Source organism: Phascolarctos cinereus, unplaced genomic scaffold (assembly GCF_003287225.1).
Source record: "Phascolarctos cinereus isolate Bilbo 61053 unplaced genomic scaffold, phaCin_HiC Scaffold_4;HRSCAF=312, whole genome shotgun sequence".
Taxonomy (NCBI): Eukaryota; Metazoa; Chordata; class Mammalia; order Diprotodontia; family Phascolarctidae; genus Phascolarctos; species Phascolarctos cinereus.
The window spans coordinates 162398738-162425675 of NW_027555847.1; the positions used below are offsets into that span (position 1 = coordinate 162398738).

The 26938-nt window shown below is 39.2% G+C and overlaps 1 non-coding gene across 1 annotated transcript in view; it reads left to right on the plus strand.

Annotated features, from left to right (window-relative positions):
- The window catches only part of LOC110203190 (uncharacterized), a 531275-nt gene that overhangs the window by 138043 nt on the left and 366294 nt on the right, over positions 1 to 26938 (plus strand). Inside the window, exon 2 of the transcript XR_013485657.1 lies at positions 808 to 867. This is a non-coding gene — a transcript (uncharacterized LOC110203190). The remainder of the gene's footprint in view (positions 1 to 807; positions 868 to 26938) is intronic.

Here is a 26938-nt window from a genome sequence, read left to right on the forward strand (position 1 = left end):
GCCAGGGTTTCATGGAAAATGCAATTTTTAGGGGGCAGAGTCTATGAGGCACTGGCTGAATTGGTAATTCAGGTGAGTTTATAGGTAGCAATTTGAACCAGAAACTCTGGCATACCAGGGGCCCAAATGTCAAAGTAAATAATTTACTGTTTCAGAGACCTACTCTAGTATAGAAAATTAGTCAATGAATATGAGGGGCCATAGCTCCAATGGTTGAGTCTAGAAGAAAGGGCTTCTAAAACCAAAAAGAGAAATTAACTAGAGAAAGCACCTGGAAAGAGCAATTGAATGTTATTCACTTGTGCTAAGCTGAAGCACATGGGACTACACTCCTGTTTTACTTTCATTCTATGCTGTGCCCCTCCCATATTCTCTCACACTGTGGCAAAGCTCGGTTTTGCCTTGTGCTGACTGATAAGGGCTGGGAAACACCAGACAAGAGAAAACAGGAAAGTCCAGGACTAAAGGCTTAGTTTTTGAAAAAGAAGTCCCTGGTATCAGGTGTTGTTTAGGAAAAGCCTGAAGTCAAGTAGGAGATGAAATGGGAGAAATGAACTAGAGAGAGTCTTCAGTTGTACTCATCTTTGAACTAGGATCAAACTTATTCCTTATTCTGGTACCCAGTTTTATCTCAGCTGCATCCTTCCAGTGCCTCAGGACTGCCCTTCATTGAATGTAGAAGGTGAGTGGTCAGTGAGAGGGCACCCCAATGCCATTCACCAACCTTTTGGGGCTCATTCTAAACTGGGTTTTGCCAAATCAAATTGCTACCCTCAACTTGCCTTTCTCTTTCCCCCTTCTCCCTAGGACTATAAATCTGACAATTCTGTGCTCACTTCTAGTGCCAAGAACAGTCCTCAAGGTCCGGTAAGTAGAAGCATTTTGCTGAACAGATTAGATTCTGTAACTACTTTTGCATCCTTTTTCAGCTGCCTGTGCCTCAGTCATCAATCACCAGGAGTGGTTTTACCTGAAACTGAACTAGGTGGAAGAGTAACTGTATTTGAGCTGAATAAATGTTCCACAGCCCTCACTCACACACTTCTGATTAGGAAACAGCTGGGGATAGGTTCTCATCTTGTGCAATCTGATAAGAAATTTGAGTGCTACCTTGGGGAGAACTCAACTCCTACCTGGGGAATAGAGCTAGAGGGGTAGTGGTAGGAGGTAATGCCACTGGTCAGGGCCCTTCTACCACAATATGCTGAAGTGGCTTGTTTAGTTACCTTCAGATTGGTTGATGCCATGGTGTCAGGATGGCTTGTACAAGGCTTAAAGGGGACCTGGTCACCTTCATGATAGAAAAAGAAAGTTTTTGTGATCGCTTAGAATTATCTAAAGTTTTGCATTTAGATTATAGAAGAAACAGCATCTGAAAACACTCTAACATGTCAAGACAGAAATATCAGTAGACCAGGAATTAGGAGACTTGTATTCAGTGCCGAGTTCTGCCACTACTTACCTGTGTGACCTTGAAGAAAATCATCCCACTTCTTTGGCCTCGGTTTGTTATTTGTAAAATTAGAGAGTTGGCCCAGATAGATTCTAAGATCAGAGTCTTATAGAACTCTAGGAATCGTACAGGGACATGGTAGGAGAAAGCACCAATGTTTACTAATTCAAGTCTCCCATCTTCCCTTTCCTAAAGCCCCTTCCCATCTTCAATATGTATAGTGAAGATAGTAAGGCAAAGTGGACTTAAGTTTTCTCATCTCTACAATGAGGGGGATGGACTCTATGACCTCTTTGATTCCTTCCAGCTTTAAATCTGTGATTTTATAAATGATGGACAATTTACTTTCCTACCTGAGCCTCAGTTTCCTCATCTGTAAAATGGGGAGAATAATAGCACCTACCTTCCAGGGTTGTTGTGAGGATAAATTATGATAATATTTGTAAAATACTTTGCAAACCTTAAAGTGACGCACATATTCTAGTTGTTATCAACTGCAAAATGTAGCTTTTAGTAATAGCTATAGAATCTACTTTACAAGGCTACAGTGAAGTTCAGATGTAGAAAGTGTGTATAGAGTGTTTTTAAAATTTTAACATGGTATATACATTTCAGTTATTATTAGGAATAATATAGGAGAAAAATACTGGCCTCTGAGTAAAGAAGGTCCCTTTCTCATCTAAAATTCTATGAACACTTGGAAGCCAAGGCTCCTTCATTGCAAGGCTCCATTCAACTTACCATTCGAATAGTTCTATTTTAACACTTAGCTGGCATTTTCATTAGGGAAATAGCTCAGTAAAGAAAGTTCCCATGGGGTTGACTAAAATGGCCATCTGCTATTATTGATTGGCGTCTTAAGGGAGGACAGAGCAGACATTATTACCAGAGAGTTTGGAGAATGCAAACAGTCTACATATCCCTAGTAGCACTGTCTGGTGTCTGGATGCCACACTTAGCATCTTCCCTTTTCATATAATTAGGGAGTCTTAGATTTAGATGGCACCTTAGGCTTCCTCTAAGCCAAACCCCAGACTTCAGCATGTCTTCTCTAGAACATTTCTGGTGTATGATCATCTTCAGGTCTTTGCTTGAAGATCTCCAGTCATGGGGAACTCATTACCTACTCAGAATCCCAATTCCAATCCACTTTTAAGAACTTTAATTTTTATAAAGTTGTTTTTTATAAATCATATGTAAATAAACTGAAATCTGCTTCCCTGGTCCTGGGCCTGTGATCCTAATTCTGTCTTCTGGGGCTAAGCAGAATAAGCCTAATTCCTCATCCATAACCTTCACATACTTGAAGGTAGCAATTATGTGTTCCCCAAGTCTTTTCTTCTTTAGTCTAGTGATTTAAAATTCCTTCAACTCAGTCCTTCTCTGGCATGCTCTCTAGTTCTATCCTCTTGGTCACCCTCTGGGTGCACTCCAGTTCATCAATGTTGTTCAGTCATTTCAATTGTGTCTGACTCTCCACGACCCCATTTAGGGTTTTCTTGGCAAAGATATGGGAGCAGTTTGCCACTTCCTTCTCCATCTCATTTTCCAGATGAGGAAACTGAAACAAACAGGGTTAAGTGACTTGCCCAAGGTCACCCAGCTTGTAAGTATTTGAGACCAGATTTGAACTCAGGTTTACCAGATTCCAGGACCAGTGCTCTCTCCATTGTGCCACTTAGATGCCCTCTAGTTCATGAATATACTTCCAAAAATATGATGTTCACGATAGGGCATAACATTCTACATGCCATTTGGCCAAGATACACTGAGACTGTAATGGTGGACTTGAAAATAGGAAAATCTAAGTTCAAAGCCTACGTCAGACACTTACTAGCTGTGTGACCCTTGGCAAGTCACTTAACCTCTCTCAGTTTCAGTTTCCTTATCTGCAAAATGGGGATAATAATACCTACCTCCCAGGGTTATTGTGGGGGTCAAATGACATCACAAATGCAAAGCCATTTACAAAACTTGAGGGTCTTTATAAATCCTAGATGTCTTTATTATTCAATCAATACATAGTTAATAGATGCCTACTATGTGCCAGGCATTATGCTGTACTATATTCCTATTAATGCAAACCTAAAATCAAATTAATTCCACCCCCTGTAAAGACCCCACCCATGTCATGATTGATTCCAATTGACTTTGTTGTCCACCAGGACCTGTGGATAGAAGCCTTGACCAGTTCTCTCTCCAAGTTATTTCACAGGTTTCAATTTCTTCTTGGCAAATCAGTACGTATGCAGCTTTTCACTTTTGGTTATTCCTCAAATAATTGTTGAGGCTTAGGTTCAACCTGATTGGTAGGTCCCTTAGGGAAGCTGTCAACCCCAAAGAAGAGATTGATGTAACTGTGAGATGAAAATAATGGTGCTGAAAGGATCCATTAATATACTGTTTTACTTTTGATCAAGTACAGTCTCCAAAACAACCTTACAAATTCGATAATGAGTCATTTTTATACCCATTTTATAGCCAAGAAAACTAGTAGTTCAAAGAGTTTGAGTGATCTTCCCAAGGTCATACTGCAAGTAAGCTCTCAGAAGCAGAACTAGAACCAGAATTATAGTCAGTTTGCTGATAATCATTTATAAAGTGCCTACTACCTGCAGGCATTGTACAGAGAACTGGGGATACAAAGAAAGGAAAAAGACAGTGTCTTCCCTCAAGGAGCTCACAGTCTAATTACAGACTTTGAGAGTTTTCTGAGACCATAAAGACTGTCTTGTCTAACACAAACACATGAAGATAATATACCTGATAAATGTATGTCTGTACCTGAAGATTCTGTATGGGTGTGTAGGTGTGGGTGCAACTCAGAACCTTACAAGGCCTTGTGGTATGGTGGATAGAGCACTGGATTTGCATAGGAAGATAGCAGACATGGGTTCAAATTTTGCCTCAGACACTTACTAGCTTTGTGTCCCTGGACAAAACATTTAACTTCCATCATCTTCAATTTTCTCATCTGTAAAATGAGGATAATTATAGTACCAGCCCCACCAAGTTGTTCCAAGTTGTTGTGAGGATAAAATGAAATAATACATGTAAAATCCATTGAAAATTTGAAAGCTCTACTTACATGTTAGTTATTTGGGCAGTTTAGGAAGTTTTCCTGACATTAAGCCTAAATTTTCTTCTTTGTTCCTTCCAAGTTCCTTCAACCTAGTCTATCGCGTGGTCACATTCCCAGTTGCCTTCTTCTGGATACTCATTAGCTTATAATGTCTTTTCTGAACTATGGTTCCCAGAACAGTGCTTCAGATGAGGTCTGATGAGGGCAGAGTATGATGGAACTACCCCTTCCCTCTTTTTGACAGCTGTGCCCCTCTTAATGAAGTCCAAGATTACTTTGAATCTTCTGTCTACCATGTTACCCTGCTAGTTGATATTGATCTTGAAGTTCATTAAAATATCCAGGTATTTTTTCAGAGCAACTATTGTCTAACCATATCTCCTCTGTCTTGTACTTGTGAAGTTTTTTTTTTTTGCACCCAAGTTTTAAGACTTTATGCTTATTTTTATTAAATTCCATTTTATTAGATATAGCCCAATGGTTGCAAAATACAGCCTGTATTCAGCCTGCCACCTGCATTTTGTAAGAACTGTAGAGCTGAGGGTTTTTTTATATATATTTTTAAATATCTAAAACTTTATTTGAAAACTCAAAATCCGTTCTTAGCTCACTGGCCATACAAAAATAGGGAGTTGCTCAGATTTGGCTGACTCTTGCTTTAGCATGTCCTGGTCTTTTTGGATCCTGACTCTGTCATCCATTGTGTTTGCTTTCTCTCCAAGCTTTGTGTCGTCTGGAGATTTGATGAGCATACCTTCTATGCCTTTATACAAGTCATTGGTAAAAATGTTAGATAGCACTGAGACAGCACAGATTCCTGGGATTCTCCACAGGAGACCTCCTACCACATTGATACTCAATTATGAACAGCCACTCTTTGAGGTCAACTCTCCAACCAACTCTGAATCCATTTGATTGTTTTATACTCTAGACTTAGACCACCTCTCCCTATCTTGTCTATAAGATGAGAATGACATGCTTTATCAAAAGTAAATCCACAGTATTCTTTTCATATACTAGTTCAGTAATAGTGTCAAAAAAGGAAATGACATTAATATGTTATCCCCTGTTCTTGATGATACCATGTTGGTTCTTTATAACTCATATCTTTTGACTCCAGTTCAATTCAATTCCATCCAATTCAACAAGCATTTATTAAGTACGTGCAAGATGTTTTGCTACATACTGGGAATAGAAAGTCTAAATAAAAACAGTTCCTACTCTCAAGTAGTTTATGTTATTTTTCCCCTTTTGAATTTAGTATTTTCTAATGTTTTTATATTCCTTTTAAAATAATTTTGATACCTTTGGTTTTTACATCATCTGCATTTCTCAATTGTATTCCTTTTCCTCGGCCTATATTCCATAATAACTGAATTTTCAAAAGGGAAAAAACAGTTCAACTTTTTTTTTCTTTAAACAGCATATGATCATGCTTCTTCCTGAAAATAAAATAGAATAGAAAACTTCGCACTTCTGTTCCCTTTTAGGGCACCACGAATGAATACTGACATCAACTGCCCAGGCCAGAGTGCTAGTAAGATAGCAGTGCTGACTTCTTTCTCTCTTCAACTCCTCTTCAACACCCCAGCCCCGCCCATTTCACTTTCACAGTGGAGAGACATGTATCATTGTTTCTGGACACTCCCTCCCCAAGTGTGATGTATTCCTTCCCGCTAAGGAATGGACAGGAGGTTCCTGACTATTGAGGGAAAGGTTTGCTAGGGCAGCTGTTCTAACTTTAAAACCTATTAAGGTGTCACCTCTATTTTATCATGGTAATTCTGCAGTCCCCTCCAGAGTGAGGTTTGCGGTCGTTAGCTGCATTATTAGAGGCTTTATGGTCCTTGGCTGCACTAGGAGGGAATGATTTCTTAGACCCTGTTATTTCACTCCGCTCTCTACTCACTGAACTTTATGTGCCCCCACTGCTATTTCTGACCACTGACTCTCTGGTCTGAAAAGCATCTCCTAGAAGCAACCCCTCCTGAGAATTTTAGGCTCAGTGTGTAAAGCGTCATCTTTCCTGGTGGTTTCCTGCCAGCTGAGGCATGCCCAGAAGCCTCATCCTACATCTGTCTAAAATAAGAATACCTCTTCAGGGAGTAAGGACACCTGGGTCTTCTCAGAGCTATCTCTAGAAAGTATGTAAAGCCAGATAAATTTCTGAGCCACTTGGTGTCTCTCTAGTTAGAGTTGTGTCCTGACTCTCCATATTCCCCATTCTCCAGCCCTTCTTCCCATCCTCACAGGGGATAAAGGACCTGGAACTTTTAGGATGAAAGGAATAGGGATAAGGACTGAACCTGTGACTTTAATGTTTGAGTTAATTCTTGTGTGAAGACCAATGCAGGTCAGTACATTTGCTACAACTTATAGTCTTGAGGATTTGCCTAGAGAGCCTTGAGAGGGTAAATAATTTGCTTAGGGTCACACAGCTGGTATATATCACAGGCAGGATTGAACCCAGGTCTTTCTGGCTTTGAGATCAGCTCTCTATCTGCTATGCCATGCAACTTCTCACACTAAGAAGAAATGTATGCTTCTAAATGAGTATTGGCTAGAATCTTCAGAATTTGGGAGACGGAGGTCTGGAGCTATGATTTCATTAATGTAGACAGCTTCTGATGAGAAAATCCCCTTTGCCACTGTAGTTCAGCAAGTGATTTCCAAGTCATAACATGAAAGAATTACATGAGCCGCTGGAAATTTAAGATAATAATAACACTTATATAGTGCTTTAAAGTTGCAAATATTTTATCCTCAGTACAGTCCTGGGAAGTAGGTGCTATTATTATACCTATTTATAGATGGGGAAACTGAAACAGAGAGGTTAAGTGACTTGTCTAAGGTGACACACAGCTAGTAAGGGTCCAAGACCAAATTTCAATTCAGGTCTTCCTGACTCCAAGTCTAGTGCTCTATCTACTGCATCACCTCACTTCCTTGAAGAGGCTTGCCTAGCACCATACAACCCATATTTGTCATAGGTGGGATTTGAACTGAAGTCATCCTGACTTAAGTTTGTTCTCTGTTTACTATATCAGGCTGCTTCTCCCTATGATAGTTATACAGTGGAGAATGTCTCATTTCAGCTTCCCTATCTTTCCCTCCAAAATACAGTTATTCATAGAAGCCTATTTGGGGCTTCTTCATTTCTTCAAGGACCCAAAACTTCAAAGAGGAAGAGTGGAAGAATATGGTCACAACTCTTCTCTAACTTAAAATAGATTTTGAGACTTGCTGTGACTGAAAAATTCATCATGCCCAATGGCTAATCTGATGGTGGGGCCCTCTGTACTTGGTGGTTGTGTCATTTTCAGTTGTATCTGACTCTTTTTGACCCCTTTTGAAGTTTTCTTGGTAAAGATACTAGAATGGTTTGCCATTTCCTTTTCCAGCTCATTTTACAGATGAGGAAACTGAGGCAAACAGGGTAAAGTGGCTCACCCAGGGTTGCACAACTACTAAGTGTCTAAGGCTTGATTTGAACTCAGGTCTTCCTGACTTCAGGCCTGGCGCTCTATCCACTATACCACCTAGTTGCCTCAGAACCTGGAGTGGTATTCAAATGAGAAACATTACTGCTCATATCCAAGCCTGTCCTCAAAACCTTTCCAACTTGATATGGTCCTTACTGAATAGTAAATTGGGAAGTTGGGAAAGTTCTTGTTTGATGGGAGTAGTTTTCAAAGATAGGAAAGACGCAAGTCATCTCTGGATTAGAGCTTGAAAGAAGGGATGATTATAACCTTCTTTAGAAAAGAACACTGTGAACCCAATCTTTCCTGTTCCTTTAGTGAAAGGGGAGTGGGCGGTCTCTAGGGTATCTGCTTCTAGAATTACCTCTTTCCTCTCATCTCTCAAATAATATGGGCTGATGAGCCCACAGGGATTTCTAGGTAAGCTGTTCTCTGATATTCTTAGTTTCCCTTCCTTTGCTGAAAATATGGTTGAGTTTTTGGTTGTTTTGAACATGTCATCTGGTTCTGCTAAATACTTCCAGCATTTATTTATTTTGTTCATTTATGGGAGAATGTATAATGCTGCAACCTTAGCAGAAAATAAATATTTAATCAAATGCTGCCACCTTTTGGAATTTGACAAAAATGACTCTGTATAAGTTGGAAGGATATCTATATAAATGTAAATTAGAAGTACCCTAGTACATACTTCCTCACCACCATTCCCCAATTGGGGTTGAATATCTTATTCCAATAGTTCTAGATAATTATTAGGTTATATAATATGGATATGTTAGGATCATAGATCTAAGCTGGAAGTGACTTTAGAAATTATCAATCCAGCTCCATCCACCCCAGTTTTCAGATAAGGAATGAGAATTCTGTGGAGGTTAAAATGATTTGCCAAAGGTCATATAAGTAGAAAATGTCGGATGAGATTTGAACTCAGGTTTTCTGACTAGAATCTGTGTTTTCTTTTTCTGTTTTGCTGTGATGCCCTCTATAATCCACAAGCAAGGTCAGGAAACCTGGATTCTAGTCCTGCTATTGGATTTGCTATTAAATCTGTGTCATTTTGGGCAAGTTATCTAACCTCTATGGGACTTAGTTTCCTCATCTGTCAAATAAAGATGTTAGGCTCAATGATCTCTAAGGTTGTTCCAGCTCTAATATTCTGTGCTATTAGTAATTGGTGGCTAAAAGCTATGTTTCCATAATGATAAACTATAGAGTATGGTCAAGGAATCTTTATTGTTAAACATTGGTCTTAAAAATGTACTGAATTCTTAGAATCACAGAGCATGAAGATCAGAGGGAGTAAACCCCATCTGTCTGATTCCTTAATCCCATTCATTTTAACTCTGTTCAATCGATGTGCTGCTCCAGCCATTGCCATCTCTTCCACTGTGTCTGCTGGGATTCCCACTTATTTGTAATTAACAAACAAGTTTTGTAATTAGAAACAAGAATTTTGTAACCAACAAACTTTGTAATTACAAATAAGTTTACAATGAACAAACTTCCTTTCATTTTGGACCTCTTCCTCTCTTGCTTCTTTCTTATTCATTTCTTATTCATATTCATCCATTGAACTCTGTTAATGACATTGCATCCCTGGACATCCTTTCCATTTCTAATTGTACCTTATCTCATGCCCCCACTTCACTGTGACCAATGGGAAAATCAGAACGCTTCTTGCTTCTCATTGACGTTTCCAGACCCTTTTACTATAACCATTACTCTGAAATGTTTCTTGCCTTGAGGTTCACTCTATACAAATTTGTCACTCAGTCTAAATCTTGGTGGCCATTATTTACTAATCTTTAGGATATTTTCCCTCTTTTCTTGATGAGTTCAGTGCCTGACTCACAGCATCCCTCTCCACCCCAATTTGACTCTTTTAATTTTTGTTGTGGTTCAGTCATTTTAATTGTGTCCAACTCTTTGTGACCCCATTTGAGGTTTTCTTTATAGAGATGCTGGAGTGGTTAGCCATTTCCTTTTCTAGCTCATTTTTATAGATGAGGAAACTGAGGCAAACAGGGTCAAGTGACTTGTCCAGGGTCATAGAACTAGTAAGTATCTGAGCCTGGATTTAAACACAGGCCCAGTGCTTTATCCACTGCTCCATCCAGCTGCCCCACCCTTATAATAAAAGACTTCAAAATATAGGGTGTCCCAGAAGTTTTAGTGCAGCATTAAGCTACTGAACACCAAGAGTTTTGGCACACCTTGTACTTTAAAACCTCTATTTTCTCAGTTGCTTAGCCCACTCAGTTCCCACAAACTCTGTCCTCCTCAGCTGTACATACAAATGGCCCATCTGGCAATTACTCATAAGTGTTCTACTTCGATTTCCAAGAACTCCAACCTTTCTTTACCCAGTAATCACTACTCCTGAACCCAGTCTTCATCTTCACTATGCCCTCTGATTTCTTCACACCTCAATCATTTTCCAGGCCAAACCAATTCATCTCTATGTGGTCTCTCAGGTACTTTGCTCTTTTGTCCTATTGTTACTCTCACCTTGCCAAACCCCAATCCTGGTTTATCCTCACCATTTACCTCCTTAATTCCTACTTTTGTACTGCTAAAAGGACCTGGCAGAAGTCACAAAATTGAACTAACAGGGTCAATTACAAATTTACATTATCTAATCTCAGTTGGGTCTTCAGAGCAGCAAGGTAATCTTTCTATTCTTCCTGAATTGATTCTATATCCAACTTACATCATCTGTTTCCCACTTTATCTTCTCTCCTCATGTACCCCACGGAATCCTTTCCCCATCCCTCCACACTCTTGGCTGAGGACCTTTGCCCATACATCACCAAAACAAAAAAATAATTGAGGACATTCATCACAAGATTCATCTTCTTCCCTTGTCTTGCTCTCACATCCCTCTGACATCACCCCCACTGTCCCTTTGTCTCTGATGAAAGATGGCCCTTTTCCTTGCTAAGGTTAACTGTCTTACATATACTCTTGATTCTACCCCCTCCCTTCTTCTTTAAAAACTGACCCTCACTATCACCACCTCCATCTCTGTAATCTTCGATCTTTTCCTATCCACTCATACTTTCCTTGCTGCCTACAAACGTGCCCCCAACCTCCCCCACCCTTAAAATACTCTCATTAGTTCCTGCCATAATAATCCTTCCTTTCTTTCTCTCCTCCCTTTTTCAACTAAACTCCTTCCAAAAGCTATTTATACTTAGTGCCTCCACTTCTCCTCTCACTCTTTTTTCCCTCTCACTCTTTTCTAAACTCTTTGCAATCTGGCTTCTGATCTCATCTTCCAGCTGAAACTGCTTTCTCCAAAGTTATCAATTATTTCTTAATTAAAAAAACCTATTGACCTTTTTGAAGTTTTCATCCTTCCTTCCCTCTCTGCAACTTTCCTTTGATTTTTGTGAATTTTAATTCTCCTCCTCCCTTTATGACGCTCCTCAGTCTCCTTTAATGAATATTCTTCTATGTTATACCCATTAAATGTGTCAATAGCTTCCTAAGTTCTGTTATGGGTTCCCTCTTCTTTTTTCTCTACACTCTTTCCTTTTGTAAACTTGTTTGTAAACTTGCTGGTTGTGGTGGGTTTAATTACCATCTCTATGCAGATGATTCTCACATCTATAATTATATCTCTTAGTCTCTCTCCTGAGTTTCAGTTTCATATCACCATTGTACATTTAAACCTGGATCTCCTGTATCTCAAATTCAACATACTCCAAACAGAATGCATGTTTTCCTTCAAACTCATCCCTCTTCCAAAGTTTCCTGTTATTTTAATGGCATCACCATCCTCCCAGTCATCCAGGTTTAAAACCTCAGTTTTACCCTCAGTTTTACATTCTCAATCAGCCCATGCATTCAAGTCATTGGCTAGATCTTATCATTTCTACCCTAACAATAAGTTTCATACATCCCTTTCCCTCCACTCACATCCTAGTTCATCCCTCATTACCAGTTTTCTGGATTATTAGAATATCCTTCTTAGTGGTCCTCTGTCTTAAATCTTTTGCCTCTCCAATCTATCCTTTTTCATAATTGTAAAAGTAATTTTACCATAACAGAGTCCTGACCCTGTTATTGCCCTATTCCATAAACTCTAGTGGTGATTTATTACTTCTAGGATCAAATATAGATTCCTCTGTTTGGCATTTAAAGCTATTCACATTCCGACCCTTTCCCATCTTTCAGGATTCTTACCTAGAACTCCTTTTCCCATACTCTAAGGTCAAGCCACATTGTCCTACTTCCTGTTCCTCATGCAAAATATCCCATCTCTCATCTCCAAGCCTTTTTTCTTCCCTCATGCCTTCAATGCTTTCTTTCCTTATCTCACCCTCTTAAAAATCTTTTGATTTTTTCAAGACTCAGCTCAAGCATTACCTTCTTGTGGATGCCTTTGCCAGTTCCCTCAGATCTTTTGTACATGCCTATTTATGTACAGGTTATCACCTTCCACTAGAATGGAAATTTCTCTAGGTCTGTGACTATTTTTGTTTTTTACTTGTATCCCCACACTTTCACATGCTGCTTGACACATAGTAATGTGTGTTTAACATAGTAATAATGTGTGCTTGACACACATTAATGCTTGTGGATTGTTTGAATATTAGAAATAATAAAATAATAATTGATGTTTATGTCATACTTTAAAATTTGTGAAGTGCTTTATGTACATTATCTCAGTTGATGCTCACAACGTTTGATGTCACAGATATTATTCTCATTTTGCTGATGAGGAAATGGAGGCTCAGAGTGGTTATGTGACTTGCTTATAGTCACACAACTAGTGTCAAAGGTGAAATTTAAACCAGGTCTTGGGGGCAGCTAGGTGGTGCAGTGGATAGAGCACCAGCCCTGGACTCAGGAGGACCTGAGTTCAAATGTGACCTCAGACACTTATTAGCTGTGTGACCCTGAGCAAGTCACTTAACCCCAATTGCCTAACATAAATAAATAAATAAGTAAAACCAGGTCTTCTTCAAGTCTAGCATTCTGTGCATTATGCCACATTGCCTCTGCATGGAGGGGCCCGTAGAAATGAGAGTTGAGACTAGAGCCCAGGGCTTTTACCTTCCAGTACAATGGTCCTTAACAATGAACCACATTACTTGTCTTTCATTCTGCCAGGTGAATATTCAGGTCCTTTCCCTTGATGTTTCTCTTTAATAATTCATTGGTTGTCCTCCCCTACCAAACTTGGAATCATAATTTTAGAATTAGAAGGGACTTTAGAGGCCATCAAGTCCAACCCCTTCATTTTACAGATGAGTATACAGAGACACACAGAAGTTCAATGACTTGCTCAGGGTGACAATTAGTGTCTGAGTCAGAATCTAAACCAGCATCTTCTTGATTTCAAGTCTGCTGCTTCATTCATAACACCATACTGCCTTACCAAAAGGGCACTGGCTTTATAGAAGACCTGAGTTCAAATCCTGACTCTGATACATTTTACCTACATGACTTTGAGCAAGTCACTTAACCTCCCTCAGTTCTAGTTTCCTCATGTGTAAAATAAGGGAGTTGAACCTGATGACTTCTGAAGTCCCTTCTACCTCTAAGGCTATGAGCCTATGGTTATCCTTCTTCCATGTGTTCCCTCTGATAGTTATTTAAGGAGATGACAGTTAATAAGTCTAAAACAACAGAATTCGGTGGCTCAGCATTTATTGGAGACTTTTCAGGACAATTGGTTTTTGGGTGGAGTTGCCACATTTGTTGACTCATTATATGTGCCAGCCCTAGAAAATTGGAAATCCTTTTACTACTTCCTGATGAATTTCTGTCTTTTAGAGCCAGCCATGAGTTTTTGTCATCTCTTCCCTCCAAATGAGCTGGCCTTAGGCAGGGTCACTGTCCTGACTCCCTGTGGGCTCTTGGTTTCTCAGCTAGTTCCACTTCTTGTTACTAATATGCCTTTCCATAGGCTAGGTATTCATTCAGTAGAAAACCAAGTGTGAGGACAAGATAACAGTATTAAGAGCAGAAGGATGAAGCTGATACTCAGAGCAGTGAAACTAGGAGGCTTAAATTCCTTAGCTTCAAAACATCACCCCTGATTTCAGTCATGTGATTCTGATTAAAGTGAATAAGAATTGCCTGGATGAAATACTAAGCACTCGTCCAGACCTTGGGGGAAATCAAGGGAGAGTTCTATTCTTGCAGTTTCTTGATTTCCAAATGCAAAATAAAAAGGAAGAGAACATGTTTTTTTTTTTGGTTGGTTTGTTTGTTTTTTCCCCCTGAAGCAGTGGAGGGAAGAGGAAAGATTGCCATGGTCAGAGGAAAAGCTTTGATGTCTTATTGGTTGTTAATAATTGGTTACTAAGATTTGTCCTAAAGCTGGGAAGGTATGAATGACTGAACTATTCTTCCTGGTCATGGGTTGTGGATGAAAGTCTTTCCTAGAACTGGCTGAAATCTTGTGGGCATAGTCCTAGTCCAGGTGGGCCAAGGGATCCTGGAGTGGTAAATATTCAGTTTTTGAGGGTCCAGAAGCAAGAGGTAAGCTATATGGAGCAGAATGATATGTTAATAGCAAGGAAAAAGAGAGCTGGATTTGTAATCAGAGAACAGGTTCACATCTATGCTTTGCCACTTAGTATCTGCATAACCTTTTGTAAGTCACTTAACCTCTCTGGGCCTCAGTTTCTTCATCTGTAAAATCAGGGGGTTGAAATTGATGACTTCTAATGTCCCTTCCAGTTCTAACTACACGATATTTGAATATCATATAATAATAACAATACCAAGTTAACCAGGACTGATCCAGAACCACATCTGTGGACCAGAATCTAATCCAATCCAGTAAACACTCATTAGGGACAGCTAAGTGGCACAATGGATATTATGGGGTGCTAATGATGGACCCCTAAAAGGAAAAGACCATGTCTTTGGGATCTGCATCCCAAAGACTTTGAACCCAGATCTCTGCCTGAGGCACCATCCCAGTCAATAATCCTTTTAACTGCCCTTTCATTGTGGCCCTCAGTGTCTGCACCTGGCCCACCCCAGGCTACTTGCCACTCTTCAATCCCATCCAGATCTTCCCACAGTCTTTCTGTATAAAAGTACCAATTTTATCTTCATCAAATGCACAAATTCCTTAAGAGTCTGGCCTGCTTGTATTGGCATCAAAAATACCACACACTCACTGGAAGTCTCACCCCCCAACCAGTGTCATAATAAACTTACTACTTGGACTGACAGAAGGCTTGAGTGGTTGAATTATTTCAAGGCACATTCTTGCCCTTTTTGGGGTTCCTAGCACCCTTAGACCACAAAGTATTTTGGTGGCCCATATGGGGATCTAGCCTGCGACAATCTAGGGGTCTTGGGAATCCCAACATGCAAGGGTGAAGGGCACAGGTCTTCCTAGAAATACTTTGACCACTTAAGCCTTCTTTGTGAGTTTATTAGAATACTGGTTGTTCTAGTGAGTCTCTGGCATTTGTGACACCAATACAAGTGGCCAGATTTTTAAGAATCTGCACATTTGATGAGGACAAAATTGGTACTTTTATACAGAAAAACTGTGGGAAGATCTGGATGGGATCTAGAAGTGGCAAGTAACCTGGGGTAGGCCAGGTGCAGGCAATGAGGGCCACAATGAAGTTAAAAGGATTATTGACTTGGATGGGCCACATGCCTCAAGTGAATGCCAGAGATTTGGGTTCAGGGGCTTTGGTGTCCAGGTCCCGAAGACATGGATTTTTCCTTTTAGGGGTCCATCATTAGCACCCCATCAGATAGAGTGCCAGGTCTGAAGTCAGGAAGATTCCTCTTCCTGAGTTCAAATCCAGCCTCAGACACTAGATGTGTGACCATGGTCAAGTCACTTAACCCTGTTTGCCTCAGTTTCTTTATCTGTAAAATGAGCTGGAGAAGGAAATTGTCACTTTAGTAACTTTGCCAAGAAAACCCCAAATGAGGCCACAAAGAGTCAGACATAACTGAACAAGCACTCATTAAGCAACTGTTGTGTTCAAGAAGACTAGTTATGTCAGTCAGTGAGCCAACAAGCATTGATTAAACAGTTACTGTGTGCCAGATACAGTGCTAAGCTCTGAGGATACAAAGAATGGCAAAACATGGTTTCTGCCTTCAAGGAGTTTGCTTTCTAATGGCAGTGACAACGTGTAAACTCCTTTGTAACACAACATATACACATAGTAAATAGGTGGTAATCACATAGAGTATTCTCTAGCAGTAGGAGGAAGGGGAACAGGAAAGGTATCTCAATAACAGTGGGATTTTAGCTACATCTTGAAGGACGGCTAGGAAGTCAGAATGTGGAGACAAAAAGGTAGAGGTTTCTAGGTCTGGGGGACAAACGTTGAAAAGGTTCAGAGTTGGAGTGCTAGGAATATCAAGGAGGCCTGTGTGGCAGAGAGATTCCAGGAATGATCAGGACAACAGTGTCAGTTCTGTCTAGAGTTCAAACAAACCAAGTATCCAACATAGTTTGAGGAAAGCATTCATGCACAATTTGGCAATGATGTGAGCATCCTCTTGTCCTTGTAAGCTCTACTCTCCTTCTTCTCCCAAACAAGCTTCAGCGCTGGACAGCTCCTAACAGTTGCTGGCATTTTCTGAGGGAAACAGCTGTGTCTCAGCAATTAAGGGGTGCCAGCAGATGCTTCTAGGAGCCAATTGGCAGCTTCCCTGAAATCTCATGCTGATCCTGTGTCTTTGTGTTCAACTTCTTTCCAGATTTTATTTTCACATTTGGCCATTTCAGTGGTAAAATGTCAGAACTATTCTTGATTCAACATTTATTTAGTGCCTTCTGAGTGCAAGGCACTGTATCAAGAAGGTGCAAGGGGCCTAGAATTACTGAGTTTTTCTTCCCTTCCATCCTCTAGCTGGTTGCATGGTTTGGATTTTTTCTTCAGGGTCCAAGGTACTGCTCTACTGACAGATGGGGCCACCTGGCTATTTATCTGGTGTGACTGCAGAGGGCACCCAAAACACATTCTTGGCAATAAGATCTCTTCTTTTGTTCAAAGTCAATATAGATTTGGGGGCAGGGAGGATGGTAATGATTCTTCAAGTTCTTGTATTTTTAAGTTAAGTTATTATCTCTAGATGATTCTGTTAAAATGAAAGTATGTTCCATGTTTCTCTCAATGTCCAGCTCAAATGACATCTCCTCTGTGAAGCCTTCTCAAATTCTTCTACCTCCCCCAACATTAAGAAGTGGCCTTTTCCTCTTCTGGACCCTTGTAGTGTGTTACATGTCTTTTTGCTTGAAAAGGATCTAAGGATCCTAGTGGATTGCAAGTTCATTATGAGCTAGTGATATGGCACCTGAAAGAGTGAATGTGATTATTTTTTCAACCAACCCTGTGATTTCATTGATGTATGTGACTCCTGGTGAGGGAAGTCTCTTTTCTAATGATTATAAATCCCCATTTCAGTGAAGTAGGCCAGTATAATTGGGCCATAAAATACATGAATGGGAGTATACTAAAAGAAGACTGGAGAGATATGAAGGGGCTAGGTTTTGAAGACTTTTAAATGCCCAAGAGAATACTTTATATTTGATTCTGGAGGTAACAGGAAGCTGCTGAAGTTAGCTGAGTAGATATGACATACTTAAACCTTCACTTTAGAAAAATCACTTGACAACTCAATGGAAGATGAATTAGAGTGGAGAAAGACTTGAGGCAAGGGGACCAGTTAGAAAACTATTGCAGTAATCCAGGCAAGAGTTGGTGAGGGCATGAACTGAAGTGGTGGTAGCTATGTCAGTGGAGAGAAGGGGACATATACAAATGATGCTGTGAAGGCAGAAAAGTCAAGATTTGGCAACGGATTGGATTTATGTGGTAAATAAAAGGGAAGAGCCAATGGTAACCAATTATAGATGAGTTCATTGATGCCCCAAATAACAATCAATCAAATCCATAAATATTTATTAAGCACCTATTATGTGCCAGGCAGTGTGCTAAGTACTGGAGATACAAAAAGAGACAAAAGACAGTTCTTGCCCTCAAGGAACCTACACAAGATTCTGTGCTGTAGATCTGCAGTTTGAATTCTCTCCTGAGTCTATAACCAACATTCTTTCTAACATGACACATTGCTTACATCTCAGTAACCCTTCGACCTCTGAGGTTCTATGATCTTCATTATATTTTTATATTTGACTTTGCACTATAGTTATTGGTGTACTTGTCTTATCTACCCTCTCAGGCTGAAATCTTCATGGGGATAGGAACTGTGTCTTATTCCTTATGTACCCCATGCTGCCTTTAATTCAATTCACTTCAGTTCCATTTAATTCAATTCAATTTAACAGATATTTTTAAAAGCACAGATTGATGATATAATGCAAAGTGGATGCTCAATAAATATTGAATGAATGGCTGTTAGAGGGCTAACACATTCATCCATTATGTCCATTATTGTAGCAACAGAAAAGATAGCCCCAAGAGAATTTCACACAGGATAGGTAGGCTTTTTTTTTTTAATCCAGTTAGGAAATTCTGGGTGAGGAAGGAAAAGTTCAAAATATGGAGAGGGTAAGACCAGGTTAAGATTTACTCTATGGGTCTCTCTTCAGCTGAGGTTTATATAAAGGTCTACCTTGAATGGAAGTAGTGAAGAAAGGGATTAGAGGTTGGGACAGGAGGGAAAGCAAAACAGACCAATTTCTACTTTACAGGTTTGCATAAGATAGGCCCAAGGTAAGCCTAGTCCAGAGCATTTCAAAAAGTTCCCTTATTTCTTAGGGAAATTGATTACAGTCTTAGCCAACTGTATAAATTTTGTAGTAAGCTAGGTAATTCCACATTTTTTCCTGGCACCTTCCTCCCTGAAGTTAGCTGGATGTCCTGATGAAATCCAGGATCTAATTTTGTGACCTAATAATCCATCCTTCAGAGACTGCTGGGCTGCATTGCTGACTAGCCCATCTGCAATTTGTGGCTGCTCTTCAGAGCCCCTGTAAGAAATGCAGTCTATTTGCTTAAGGTTTTACCCTTTACAGAAATGGTCATACTTTTTTTTCATCTACATTTCACAAATCCATACCAAATATTGATATTTGATAACTACAAATATCACACATAGCTTTTAATCAAGAAAGACGGAGAAAAGATAAGGGGAGTAAATAGGGCTCTGTGAGGTGGTTCAATATTCCCAATAATGATTTTGCTAAGAAATAAAATTACAGGGGGGAAAAATTGCACTTTGTGATGTGAATAGAAATGTGCTGAACTACCTGAAAATTACCTTGCCTCCCATCTCCAGGCTTCTGCTTGTACTCAAGTTAGATGTTCATTACCCATATTGGTAGATGCTATCTCACTTTACAGGAAGGAGAGATTTATTTTAAATGTGGATTTCCAATATGCCGTCAGCCTATCCCATTACTTGCTAAGCACATTGAGCCAACTTCTGTCCTCTATTGCTCATGGGAAACATGGAGCAGAATGTGAATTGTTGAGCTGTTATTACAATTGGATTAACAGAAAATGGTACTGGGCAGCAACTCCAAGACTCCCCCCCTTTTGTGGGGAAACCAAACATTTTGGAGTAGAAGGCTGGGTAGCCTCTTTGCCTTTTGTGCACTTAAAAATGTCAGAAATTGGCATTTCTATGTCCCTTTAACTTTGGAAAATGCCTCACATATGTCATCTCTGATGGACTTTTCATTGACCCTGTGAGATAGGTACTACTGGTGTCATCAACTCCATTTTACTGATGAGCAAATAGAAGCTCAGAGATGATAAGCCATTTGCCTGTGGTCGTGTAGTCACTAACTGTTAGAGGCAAGATTAAAAACTGGTTATCTCTTTACTCTGAATCCAACATTTTATTGTTGAGGAAACTGATCTGTAGGTTAAGTGACTTTCCAATGGTCATAGTTAGTAAGAGGCAGGATTTTAGCCCAGGTCTTCTTGACTCCCAACTCCAATATTTTAGCTACTATCTTATATTGCCTCTCTCTTATACCACATCTCATTTTCCAAAGAGTCAATATATAAGTTAATTCTAATTTGCTGATTGGAGGGAATGGACTGGGGGTAGGTGGGAGTAGGTAAGATGTCTACTTGGATGATGTTTATGTCATTCTATGGTAGTCACTGTTTCTCTTCTTGGTCTACTCTGTCTCTTCTATCCGGCAATTTATATATATATATGCTTTCTTTCCCATGTAAGTTCCCTGAGGGCAGGGTTAGTTTTGTTTTATTTTATTTTATTTTGCTTTTACCTTGATTCCTAATATTTAGCACAATTGCTGGCATTATAGTAAGCACTTAAGAAATGCTTGTAAATTGTTGATTGATGCGATCCTGGGCAAATTGCTTAGGTTCTCAGTGCCCTAGGCAAGGTTCTAAGGCTTTAAATTGTAGAGAAAGTACTGCCCTGTGTTAGTAGAGGAAGTACCTCTGTTTAGAGGAAGTACAGAAGTACCTCTATAGACTGATGAAATCTCAGGTCTGGAAACCAGACCTGTCCCTTCATTACCATTCCGACTAACACTCCACTAATTTCAATAATCTTTATTTCTTTCTTAGACTACTTTAATGGCCTCTCAATATGTCTCTTCACTTCTAGTCTGTTTTCCTATACTCCTGCACACTGCTATCAGATTAATTTTAATGCACAGGCATAATAAAATCACTGCTCCTCAAAGACTTTCCCTGGCTCCCTCATGCCAACCAAATCAAGGCCAAATGCCTTTGCCTTGTCATTTCTGGTTTTCTGCAATCTGGCTTTAATCTGATTTTCCAGTCTTAGGTCAGACTGTTCACCATCATAAACTTTATATTCCTAGAAAATTGGAATAACTTGCCACTCCCCCCAGAATATATTTGAGCAGATTTTCAATTGAAAAAAAAAGATTTCAATTTGAATCCTATGCCTGAAACTTCATAGCTGTGGTAAACATGGCAAATTGATTAAGCTTGCTAAGCCTCAGTTACCTTTTCTAAAAATGAAAATAATAATACTTGTAGTACCTCCCTCACTAGAAGGAGTATAATTATTGAATGAGGTAATATAAAAGACCTTGAAAACATGCCAATGTTATATACATGTATTCTATACACATGTATTTTATTTATTTATACATGTATTTACTATTTTTATATACATGTATTTTATATATAACACATGTATATACACATATTTTCTTATTCTTATTATTATATTTCTTCATTCATGTTATTTCGTATGTGTGGGTTGCCTTCCTCTACCATCCTACCCATCCATCAAGATCTTTCTCCATGAAGTCTTCCCTGACCCTCCACATGGATATTATTTTCCCCTTATATAATCTCAAAGGACTTTATACTTTTATGTATTCATCATATTTTAATTTGTGTTGTATTTATTTGTTTAAACAATCAACAATCAATCAACAAGCATTTATTGAGCACCTACTACATGCCAGACATTGTGCTATGTACTAGGGATATAAAAACAAAAATGAAACAGCCTTTGTCCTCAAAGAGCTTATGCTCTATCAGGGAGATGATAATATAGACATAAGTATATGTAAAATACCTGCAAATTAAAAATGATTTTAGAAAGTTTTATAGATTTTACATTTTGCAAGTGAGGAAACTGAGGCAAACAGGTTAAAATAGTAGCCCAGAGTCACACAGCTAGTAAGAGTGAATGAGGCCAGATTTGAACTTAGGTCTTCTTGACTCCAGGCCTGGTGTTCTATTCACTATGCCACCTAACTGCCCCAATTTTAGAATGTAGATGCCAGCAATTTAGGCAACTAGGAAAAGCTGTAGAAAATGGGATTTAAGCTGAGTTTTGAAGTCAACTGGGGTTTCTAAAAGCCAGAAATGAGGATGGAGAACATTCCAGGCATGAGAGCTGGCCAGTACACAGGAACAGAAATAAAAAAGAAATTGGGTGTTGTGTGTGAGCAGTAGCAGATGGGCCAGTTTGACTGTATGTAGGGTATGGGGAGGTGAGTAGTGTATAGTAAGATTAGAAAGGTAGACTGAAGCCAGGTTGTGAAGGCTTGAAAAACCAAATGGAAAAATTGATATTTGATCCTAGGGCAATAGAAATCACTGGAGTTTTTTTGAGTAAGGTAGTGATATATTCAGATCTATGTTTTAGGGAAACCACTTCAGCAGCTGTGAGGAGAATGAGTTGATATGGAGAGAGACTTGAGGCAAAGAGATCAAATGGGAAGATGTTTCAGATGAGAGGCAAACTAGGGTGGTGGTCAAGTGATTAGAAATAAAGAAATGGATACAAAGATGTTTTAGAGAATTGGGAAGATTTGGCAACTTGTTGGATGGATGGGGTTAGAGAGAGAGAGTGAAGAGTCAGGTATGCCACTGAAGCTTAAAACCTAGGTGACTAGAATGGTGCTGACACCCTTGCAAGAAATAGAGAAGCTTGGTTGAGGGTGGTAGGTTTTTTGGGAAAGATAATGAATTCTGCTTTGCACATGATGAAATTTAAATGTCTATTTGCATATCTTATCCTCACTGTTTAGATTATGAATGCTTATAGGTCAGGAACTATGTCTTAATTACCTGAATGCCTTGTGTACAGTAGGTACTTAACAAATATTCGATTGAATGAAATTAGTACAAATCCGGTAGGTCTAAGGGAATCCTGAATCACTTCTCTTCTATGCTAGACTTTTGCAATCTATAAAAAACCAGAAGACTCTGAAGTTAAGATTGTAATGAAAAACTTAACCCTTCTGCTGTGCTAAATAGCACGTTTAGAGTTCACATGTAGACACTTTGAGTCTCTATTCATGATTAGCCAATATACTAACCAAGCAGTAATTCTGTTACAGCAGGAGAATTAGGACATGTTCATATAATTCTGTGACATTGTTAATATTTTGCAGTTGCTTGTCCCTCAAGAGGACTCTTCCCATCACTGGCTTTTAGTCTCCCTCTCGGACCACTTCCTTCTCTACCCACTGCTACTATCTTACATTTCCCATAAATCTCATATCTACTTTGACCAGTAGTGGCAAATATGGTATACCATATGCTACAAAAGCAGTGGAGAGAGAATTTCTATACTACACTACTCTGTTTGGCATAAAATAATAGTATTTTCTAGTTGTACAAATGAAAATTTTCCATTTCCCCTCCTATACCCAGACCCAACAGGTATCCTTCCTACATGGTACTGTTGACATATAGCATACTTACATCTATTAATTTCATTTATCCAATATGCTACAGTAGGAAGATGGTTTTATAGTCGTAGTAACTGGATTCCCACCTCTGATACTACTGGGGTAACATTGGACAAGTCATTTGACCTCTGTAGGAGGTTTTCTCAACTTTAATATAGGGAGGTTAGACTAGATGGCCTGTGAGGTCATTTCCAATTCTAATCTTTATACAGTTTCTAGTTCTAGGGAAAAAAAATGTTTAAGTACAAGCCATGTGATTAGAACTATAATACTAGGCAATATTTTGGAGTATAAAAAATTGCTCTGTGTTATGATCTTTATCTTGATGAGCTCTCAGTTTTGTTGGTTGGACAAGGCCTTTGCTTGATTTTGCATTGGATGACAGGCTATTTGAAATCTTAGGGAGTCTTAAGCACTTACTCATGTGATCTGTATAATAATTGGCAGAGGACTTTGGAGAGGTGAATGGAGATTGGAGTAGTTGGAACAGCCTCTGGTTATGGGACTGGATCTTAAAAGCTGTATATGATTTGGAAGGTAGATTGGAAGGGGGGGCTAGTGTGAGTTAAGTATTCCATGTAGAGGAGATGGCATCAATAAGGGCAAGGAGACAAGAATGAATTTAGCAAGCAAGGGCAGGATTAGTAAAGGGACTAGTCTAATTGTCATGTGGGGAATTATTTAGGGTCATTCAGTGTCCAATATCAGTACAGATTGAATGGGGCTTGATGGTAACACAAATGTCAATACCTGAAATGTAATATCCCTGTCTTGAGCTAGGCAGGATAAAAGAAAATTGACCATGGAGGCTATCTTTCAAGATTCTTTAAGCCTGCATGTAGGCTTTGTTTTCCAACATGGGGTCCATTTGTCTCTTTATAGATAGGCACAGCTACCTGTAGATAGGCTGGTTTTTGTTTGTTGCCTATAGTACTGTCATACTCTCCTTGTCCTGTACATTTTGTATGTTGTGGCAGAAAAAAGTACTAAATTGCAAGAAGCTTTAGGTTCTAGTCCCATTACTACTAAATGCTACCTATATTAATTTGTTTAAGTCACTTAATTTATCCAGACTTCAGTTTCCTTATCTTTAAAATGAGACCAGTAATTTTCTGACCTGGTCCCCAAAGTTGGCATGAGAATTGAATGAAACATCACTTGTAAAAATCCTTTGAAAACTAAAGAGCACTGTAGAAATGGAAGGCAATAATTCATATTTGCCAAGGGTCATGACTCAGAATGCATCTTTTAGAAGTGAGATTGAGTTGGTCTAAAAATAGCCAGAGAGAGAGAGAGAGAGAGAGGGAGAGAGAGAGAGAAGAGAGAGAGAGAGAGAGAGAGAGAGAGAGAGAGAGAGAGAGAGAGAGAGTGAGAGAGGGGTGGTCATCAACCAGCTAGAAATGTAGATTCTTAGAAGCCTGAGAACTGATAGAGACACTGAAATGTCAGAGAAAGTTCAGTGGAGATCAGTTCAGAATTTCATTTTATTTTAGGATGAAGTCTTAGTGCACAGGAAACTATCCTTGGGCTTTCCTAACAGTATTAAGTTCAGATGATGATAGTATCATTATTATTGTTTTGGGAGTGCCTCTAATTCTATGACTTTGTCAAATGGGGAGAGGTTTCTTGCTTCAACATTCAAGAAGAAGCATTCTTTATTTTCTCATGCTCAGGATCACAGGAAAGGATTAGAAAGGAGTTCAGGGATCATACGTGAAGTAGAATCTCTAATCCCCCAACAAAAGCCATCTAGTCATTGCTTGAAGACTTCCAATGAGGAGGAACTCATCACCTCCTAGAGCAGCCCATTTCACCTTTGGATAGTTCTACTTGTTAGGAAATTGGTGCTTACAAATTCACCACTTACAAATTTCACCAACTTCTACACCTTGTTTCTGGATGGGTCCTCTGGAGCCCAAGTGAATAAATTTAATCTCTTTCACATGACAGCCATTCAAATACTCAAAAATAGCTATTAGGTCTCCCCCTAACTTCCCCTCTCCCCAGTCATCTCTTTTCCATTCTAAAAATTCCAGATGCCTTCAACTAATCATCATATAGCATGGACTGGAGGACCTTTACCATGGTGGTTGGTCCTCCTTTGTACGTGTGAAGTCAGTACCTTGAGCTCCAATGAAAGACTTTAGTTATGTCCCAATTCAATTTCAAATTCCTAAGATAAGCCATATCTAGTATCACTCTAACTGTTGGCCTGACTTTTAGACCACCCAATGTATAAAAATAGGTAAATTGGGGGAAATTATTCTGTCAGAGATTTGCCTCCATATAAAAGGAATCTCTTGGGGGAGGGCTTAATTTAACAGTGAACCCTAAACATTACGTTAGTCCTTCATTTAAAATGAGTTGATTTATAGAAATTCCCTTTACACAGTTCTTTTTTTCCATTAATTTATTTTGAGTTATCAACAATCACATAAGCTTTTGAGTTTTCAATTTTTCTCCCCCTCCATCTCCCAGATGGTGTGCAATCTGATGTAGGCTATACATATATATTCTTAGTAAATGTATTTTCACATTAGTGTTGTTGTAAGGAAGAATTAGGACCAATAGAGGAACCACCAGAAAGAGGAAACAAAACAAAACAGAAGGAAAAAAAATAGCAAATAGATCTGCATTCAAACTCCATAGTCCTTTCTTTGGGTGTGGATAGCATTTTCCATCATGAGACTTTTGGAGATATCTTAGATCCTTGCATTGCTGAGAGGGGCTAAGTCTATCAAAGTTAGTCATCACATAACGTGGCTGTTACTGTGTACAACATTCTCCTGATTCTGCTCACTTCACTCAGCATCAGTCTATACAGGTCTTTCTAAGTTTTTCTGAAGTCTGCCTGCTCATTCTTTCTTATAGCATAATAGTATTCCATTACATTCATATATCACAACTTGTTCAGCCATTCCCCAAATGATGGGCAGCCCTTCAATTTCCAATTCTTGGCCATCACAAAAAGAGCCATTATAAATATTTTTGTACATGTTGGTCCTTTTCTCATTTGTATGATCTCTTTGGGATACAGTGCTATTGCTGAATCAAAGGGTATGCACATTTTTATAGCCCTTTGGACATAGTTCCAAATTGGTCTCCAAAATGATTAGATCATTTCACAACTCCACCAACAATGCATTAGTGTTCCAATTTCCCCACATCTTCTCCAACATTTATCGTTTTCCTGTTTTGTCATGTTAGCTAATCTGATAGGTGTGATATGGTACCTCAGAGTTGTTTTAATTTGCCTTTCTGTAATGAATAGTGATTTAGAACATTTTTTTTCATATGATTATATAGATGGCTTTAATTTCTTCATCTGAGAACTGCCTGTTCATATCCTTTGACCATTTATCAATTGGGGAATGATCCTTTACACAGTTCTTCAAGAGCACATTGGTGCTTTAAAATGATGTCCACCAGGACACCTGCCCCTGCCTTTAGTCAAAACTGGCCAAAGAGTGTGGATCATGTCTTGATGGATGAACCTTTTCTGGAATGTTTTCTGAACCAAGTTATTGCCAGACTCACTGAGCTGATCTGATTCTTTGAATCAGAGCCTGGAAAGAGCCTGCAGAAAATATTTGACAAGAGAAAATGACTTTCACCCAGGTTAAAAATGAACCTGAGAACCCCTGAGGAGACTGCTTGAGGCCTAAGGGTCCAAGCAGGAGGGATAGGGACAATTGTTGAGAATTTCTAATGCAACTTTCATCCTTCAAATCTTTTCCCTGACTCCACAGGGATATTGTAAACGTTATGTTGCTCTATTTCAATTC